We start from the raw sequence: 6,514 nt of genomic DNA, 5'->3' as shown, positions 1-6,514 counted from the left end.
TCTCAGTTAACAGAATACTCAATTAACCAGAACTCCCCATTCCTCAATCATTCTGGACAAATGGGCGTTTACTATATATGCCAACATGGTACTTTGGTGATGTGATTTTATTGGTGCAGCCACACTAACTACTACTAAGAAGACTTGCCCCAATATATACTTTTAATTATTAATAAAAGATGTTATCTATCAGATGACTGGAAAAAAGGTGGAAAGGACATAGTATAAAAAGAGTTAATAGTTGGACAGTGAGTGCTGCACAAGTAGCCAGGCAAAGTTAAAAGACCCAGAAAAAGGGTTTCTAGCATTTCTAGATCTAGCAGGTCCCACTGGAAGATTTAATGGGAATGAGAGTTGTACAGGAAGTATAGATTGTTTGTGGCTCTGTACCATTGAAAGTAATGTCTAGATTGATGAGATCACTACTGGAGCAATGGAGAATTTTAAAACCAGTCCATGTAAACGCTAAGAGGAAATTCAAGGTCAAAGTTTGTACTTTTCTCAATTGAATTTTTTTCAGAAATCTTCCTTTCAGAGCTTTTTTTTCTAGTAAACCTAGATTCCAAAGGGTGTCTTTTAGGCTCAGAAGCAGAATGATCAAGATCACCTTTAATTATATAAATGCATGTCAGTTACTGAGAGTTCAGATTAACCCAACCCATAGTCTAGAAGGAAGTAATGAATCTTCAAGAACCTGAAAAAACGTCACAAAGCCACTGAATTAAAATCATGCACTGTATTGCTGACAATCTTGTTTAAAGCCACCAAAAATAAAACAGACAGCTTTGGTTATCTGGTTTGCCAGGATATAGTAGAATGGAAATGACTATGTCAAGTGATAAGGTGTAAGAATCTAAAGTGAGTATACCAATAGCAGAAGAGAAGTAACTAAAAAGCCCACGTCTGTATAACACAGTATCATAATGCATGGTCACATCAGGGTTTAGTAGCCTGTATTTAAAGAGGCTTAGAAGTGTGTAGTACCAATTGAACAAAATTCCCATCAAAAACCATTAAGACATTTTTGGACTTGTAGGGGAGATTGGGGCACAAACTTGAATAATAGTGGTGCCTCACTGGTTAAATGGGGACAAAAATAGCACCTACCTCTCACAAGGTTACTTGTGAGGGTCAAAGGAGATAATGTATGTAAAGTGCTTTGCAAATTTTATAGCGCTCTATAAATGGGAGGTATTATTATTATTATGTTTATCAGCACACATGAAACTAGTATCCTGGTTTTTGAAATCAAAAAACTGCCTAGCACAAGAAAAAAGTTTTACAAATTAAAACTAATGTAAATGGTTACATTAAAGTTGGAAAATTATATCAGTAAAGATAAATCTTTTCCCAGTCAAATAATTTTCCTACTTAACATCTTTGTTAGGAAACAGTGTATTAAAACAAACTGGGGAGTACAGTTATGAAGCATTACTGTGATACTTGACTCTTCTTGAAAATGCAACCAGACATCATAATTTTTCTTAATATTAAACTAATTTTAGAAAAAATTCCATAAATGCCTTAATATGTTTTACATTTTCCTCAACGATGAAGAAGAATAAGAAAAATTAAGTACACTCAACTCTGAACAAACAGAATAGGAAGGGGTTTGTAGTCTTGTAAAATTTTACAAATTGGACACCATTTAGGCAAAATCATACTTACAATGAAAAAAATATTGGCGTCTGCAAGGTTTTTTCACACTTAAAACAGTTCATTGTTGTAGAGCAGGGACTAAACTCTAACCCTGATTCCAGACCACTGCTTATTGGGATGAACCTTGGGGATGGACAGATGGCCTTGACTGTGCCTATAAGAGGACCAGGTCAGGGGCTCAATTCAGCCAAAAAGACATCTCAGCTGATACATCCAAAAGATGAAGCTCCCTGATGGCACAGGTTACCTTACTTAGCTTCTACATCAGGCCCACCCCAATGTTATACACAAAGCAAGCACTAAAAATTGAAAGCTCAAGACAGAGAAGGACTAAAAACAAGCAGCACTTTAGAGAATCCCTGGGAAATGTGAAATTCACACTGCCATTTGTCACTGGCTCTATGGATTCTGACAAATAACCAAAATATCTTATATTTCATATGGCTAAGTCTATCTTGTTTTTAACCATCCATAGTTTGTAACATATAGTTCTTCTAGCAATGACAATGTTTACTGGTCAAGATGTACGTGTTTGCCATTATTTTTTCATCTATGAGTATCATAGTCTTCTAGTGCTGATATTCCTAATTTTTATAGTCCAAAAAGACCAATCATTAACTCATCAACAGGTCATGTACCTTGATGAATTTACATTTATCCATCCTTCTAGCCTCCATGGCCACAACTGGAATGACTATTGGCAAATCATACAAGAGTATAAAGCTAACTAGCCGATTCAGAGACCAAAGATTTGCTTTGTCAGGCAGTTGACTTGACTTAATGAAAAAAATATCATCTTTGAAGAATCAGGGTTCAAACTCCACCTTGGACACTTATTGTGTAATGACAAACAAAAAGCTGAACTTCTAAAACTCAATGATTAACATAGGCACTAATTTTTAAAAAATTCATTAAAACTAATATTTGATTTATGAGACTAATTTTCTTCTATAGCTCTAACTCACAGCTCTGAAAATAAGACTAAGTATTTTTGAATAATACCATTGGAACAAATATGTTACCTTGTCAAAGGGCTATTTGTTAAAGGAAAATTCATAGATGTCTTTTAAAGGATGGTAAAATAATTAACAAGATGTAGAAAAAATTACCCCTTTATCTATGAAGTTCACATGCCAAGTTTTGCTATTTCTAAAGTATAATTTGAACAAGGAAAGTTTGAATATACACCACATACTATATGTATAGTCTATTTTCAAGAGTCATTAAATAGAAATGACTTTCACTCACAAATTTTCCCGTTGATTTTGAACCAGTTTCATGTTCCTTATTCAAGTCATCAAGTTCTTCATGACACTAATGATAGCAAAAACCAATTCATATAAACTTTCATCAAAGTATCTGTAAAGGAAATTCCATGATATAAGTTAAAACATTACGAAAAAACAGATCTTACCTTTCATAGCCCTGAATTCAAATAATACCAAAACAATCAATTGGTAGGGAGGGGAGAATCAGAGTATTTAGAGTCATATAGGCAAAAAAAAAATTCATTCTGTCTGAATTTTCTACTTCAGCCAGCTGTATAAGCATTATGTTGGGCACCACCAAAATCTATTGTATGTGAATTTCCATTTATATTAGTGAAAACATCAATAACTTTGTCATTCATTATACCCTAAGATAATGAAAAGATGAGTATTTTATACAGTTTATTCTTTGTACATCATTTTCCCCCCTTTTTAAATTTTAACAGAATACAAAAAAAAAATTAATTAAGGAACTGTTTTAGTTAGGAAAAACTCAGATCCAGATGAATAGTTAAAAAGATTAAACTTGCAATTTCCCTCTTTATACTTCTAAACATATACTTAACATCACATTCTTTTTCCTCTACCAACTAAGAATATATCCTAAAAGATATTATAATTTTGTAATAGCAGGTTTACATGAACAAAATATTCATTTCTAAAATATTTTTCAGCAAAACTCACATTATGTTTTATCAAGTAAAAGGAGTGCTGGAAACCCAGCTGGCGTCAATATCTGTATCAGTATTTATGATGGGCCTAAATGTATTAAGTCAGAAATATCTATTGTAGTTAAAATATTTCTTGCAACACACATTTTCAAATACTGTTTCATCTGAGAAAAAGAAAATGTCAATTGTTACTATTTAAAGTGATAACTTTTGCAGTTAAAAGTTCATAGTACTTACTGAAGAATTATCAACCCAGTTTTCTGTGATGAAAACAAAGGAATTAAAATGTCCTTTTAAATGAATGCAAAGAAAAATAAAAATGACCTATGCTATCATTATTAATATTCAATGAAGAAAAATATTATAAGAACAGACTGATGATATATTTATGCATCTGCATCCGTTTGCTAAGTAGTTTCATAGTATGTAGCTTACTATAACTTTTCTTCAGGTGAATGAGAAGACAAAAAGCTAAAAATATTCCTTAAAAACATAGCCAACATCCTATGTCAATATCATAGTTATAATTCAAGATTATTTCTATGACTATAGTAGCAATAATTTAGCTATCTTTTGATTAACTTCAAATGTTTTATAATTTGTATTCATGTATTATCAAGCAATAAATACTTCACTGGTTGAAATGAAAATTCTGATTTGGAATACATGTCTTGTATGTTTTAGAAAACTCGGCAATCTTTTAAGATTACTTGTGAAAATGTATTGTGTCAATGTTACCTTTTGATTATAAGGTATTAAAAATACTTCAGATATTTGTTATGTTTAAGGATAGCTTTGAACTGTTAGAAGTATGTTAAATGCAATAAATACACACCGTATAGATAGAAAATCCTTTTTCTGAGTTCTATAAATTTTAACTACATAAAATTTAGAATCTTTATGGTTGTGATCTCAATTTTCTCATCCATAAAACAAGGTAGGGAAGTGATTAAAGAAATCCTAAGTGCCCCTCATATCTAAATTCTCTGATCCGAGAGGTTAATTCAGAAGACACAAAGCACAATGTAAAGGTACAATATGAAACAAAACATGAGTATGTAAACTTCTATCGTTAAAAAACACTGTTGATGCAATCTATTTGCATTCTTCATGTAAAGTCATATTTATCCAATGAATGGCATACTAAGGACATATTTAATTTTTAAAGCCAGAATATTAAGAAAAAACAAAATGACTAGAGTCTCTGAATCTGTAGGAACAAAGCAATATCAAATTAAGATATAATTAGATAGTTTACTTTGTAAAAGAGCTAAAACCCTTTCCAGGCAACATTCTGGTAGTTATATACTATAGTTAATTTTTATGCAGCACCAAATAGCATCTACAAAACTAAGCAATTTTCTCTGATAATCTATGTCAAAATGTTTCATTCATCTGGTGTTTCTGAAATGTTGACTAAGAAGCACAAAAAACTACATATGCCAGAGAAGGAAACAACTGTATTTTCTATTTGCTTTCCACTCCAACATAAAAAATGAATCTAATTTTGATTTTGCTGATTTTTAATATCAAGTGGCATGAATTTTTTTGAAGAAAAAATGTCTAAGCACTTCATTAGAATATTTAAGACACTTCTATTAAAAGCCATCTTCCCTTTTTCACTCCCAACTTAAAAAAACAAAACAAAACAAAACTTTTGTGCTTTATGAATAAAAGCACATATACACCAAACAATTCAACTTAGATAACTTAATACTGGCAGAAAAATTACAAAAACAAAACAAAAACCCCCAAAATTTTTAGGAAAGCTTAATGACCCCTAACTAAAATTCTAATTACATACAATTGGCCATGTAAACTTTCTGGCTTTTCATATTATAACTGATTCCACAATTCAAACCTTAGAGGGATGAGAAAAGATAAACCTGAGAATGATGCTGATTATTATTATTTTTTTAATCTCTCTTGTATTTCAACGTGAAAAAAGAAAAAACTGTTGAAATGGTATTAATGTAAGATTCTGAAGAAGCTGCAAAAAAAGAGGAAAATCTAATATAAGCACATTTGCCAATCTAGAAGGAAAAATTATTACCCAAGACGCATGGGAAAAAATATTTATGTGGAATTTTTAATCCAGATTAAAATTCAATTAATTTAACTTGACTATAAAGTTGAACAGAAACCATCTTCTGAGACACACATTAATAAATGTATCAATAGTACTTATATTCAACCAAGTGTCAGTTATTCAATTCAAACTTGTTAGTAACAATCTATTTTTCCACCCAACAGGCATCTTATAGTGGTTTGTCCCAATTACAATTTTGAAACATTGCCTTAGGAAAACAAAATAGAATCAAAATTAAATAAAATTAAAGATAAAAATACTTTGATGTTAAAATAAAGAAAAATATAGTTCTTGGCAGATGTTAGGTCAAAACATCTGCAAATGTTTGGAAGTACAGGAAAACTGAAGTTCAACTTCAGTACAAAGCACATTTTTGAAAAAAGTAAAACTGGTTCTGTGGAACACAAATTCTGTCCACAAATCACCAGCTTTAAAAAAATATTGCTTTATCACACTCCAAAACATAAAATTTGGCTGTAAGAACTGAAGATTTCATTAAAAGATTAAAGTAACCATATTTATTGCATCTTTAGATTGTATTTTAAAACAGTAAATTAATAGTGCACAACAGGCTTCACTTTTTTCTCCAAAAGTATTTACGGTGGAGGAACTTTATGGTTGCAAAAAAAACCCTAAAAGACATTTATAACAAAGTGTAGACTGGTGTGCTTTTCAAAGGGGCCGAAATAAACAACTGCCACCTTTGTGCTCTGACATATTTGAATTTGTGGGTATGTGAACACTAAATCCATTTATTTTAAATTTGTCTACAATAAATGAAATAAAAACACCGCCCTGTACAATCCACTATCATTAGTGAGTACAAC

Source organism: Antechinus flavipes, chromosome 3 (genome assembly GCF_016432865.1).
Source record: "Antechinus flavipes isolate AdamAnt ecotype Samford, QLD, Australia chromosome 3, AdamAnt_v2, whole genome shotgun sequence".
Classification (NCBI taxonomy): domain Eukaryota; kingdom Metazoa; phylum Chordata; class Mammalia; order Dasyuromorphia; family Dasyuridae; genus Antechinus; species Antechinus flavipes.
The sequence above is the reverse complement of the archived record's forward strand: the minus strand, read 5'-3'. Positions refer to the sequence as shown.